This window comes from Dermacentor variabilis, unplaced genomic scaffold, assembly GCF_050947875.1.
Source record: "Dermacentor variabilis isolate Ectoservices unplaced genomic scaffold, ASM5094787v1 scaffold_13, whole genome shotgun sequence".
Taxonomy (NCBI): Eukaryota; Metazoa; Arthropoda; class Arachnida; order Ixodida; family Ixodidae; genus Dermacentor; species Dermacentor variabilis.
Window position 1 is genome coordinate 32,031,274 of NW_027460291.1, and position 1,237 is coordinate 32,032,510.

Here is a 1,237-nt window from a genome sequence, read left to right on the forward strand (position 1 = left end):
GTATCGTAAGTAGCCAACAAACAAAGACACCAAGGACAACACAGGGGAAATTACGTGCACTTAATAATTGAAATAAAGAAATTATAAATTAATGGAATGGAAAGTGGATGAAGAAAACAACTTGCCGCAGATGGGGAACGATCCCACATCTTTCTCGTTCTTACATAACGAGGGTCTCGAATCCGGCGACGATGATGCCTTCAGGTAGAATGCGCAGGTTTATTAACCAGTTGCCTTCACCCAGAAAGATCACGTACTCGTGACTCCTGCGGCAGAAAGGATGCCGCCGCCAAGGTTTCTGAGTGGTGGCACTGGCTAACACTCTCAGGGTTAGTTCTAGGAGTAACACATAAATACCCCAAGAAGTGGACGGGAGGACAGCGCCGCCGTAGCTCAATTGGTAGAGCATCGCACGCTTAATGCGAAAGACGTGGGATCGTTCCCCACCTGCGGCAAGTTGTTTTTTCATCCACTTTAAATTCCATTAATTTATAATTTCTTTATTTCAGTTAGTAAATACAAGTAATTTCCCCTGTGTGGTCTCTTCGTTTGTTGACTACTCATCGCTCCTTGACGTGTGACTTTCAAGAACGTTGCGGTGCCGCATGTCTAAGCTACGACGGTTGTGATGGGATAGTTGACCCACGTTCAACATGGTGAACAGCGCTAACTACGAGACAAGTGATACAAACAGAACAAGTGCGCTGTTCCCTATGTTGGCCGCGCGGATCCTGCGAACTCGTGCCATTAATAAAGCAGCTGCGTCATCATTCGCGCAATCAGTCCCATGCTTGTTTGTTTTTCGCACTGCTTTTCGTCTTACGTCTTACGCTCGCTGACACGCCTCTTAAGGCAGCTACGTGCGAGGCGGTGAGCCGATGCTGTCTTGAGGAATATGCAACAGTTACGCAGTTGAAGCGTTGCGGAAGTGCTGTAGAGGGCTCGCCAAGGAGTTGCCATTTTCCACACCTGAACGTTGTATTGCGTCCTTCTCAAGCGTGAAATGTTACACTCGCCACACCTCGCATTTTCTGAGTAAAATTGGTAAATGGATCGTAAAACTTGCCTGAAGGGCCAGGCGTCACCTACCCCATATCAGCATAGTGTTTCTAGATACTAGAGTGTTATTTAGGTCGGGAGACAAGGCAGCACGTCAAATTGAGAAAGAGTGTTATATATATATACATATATATATATACATATATATATATATATATATATATATACATATATATAT

The 1,237-nt window shown here is 44.9% G+C and overlaps 1 non-coding gene across 1 annotated transcript; it reads left to right on the plus strand.

Annotated features, from left to right (window-relative positions):
- The first annotated feature begins 382 nt into the window (after positions 1 to 382).
- TRNAK-CUU (transfer RNA lysine (anticodon CUU)) lies at positions 383 to 455 on the plus strand. The gene has a single exon. It is a non-coding gene; the product is annotated as a tRNA-Lys (tRNA).
- Positions 456 to 1,237: the final 782 nt, after the last annotated feature.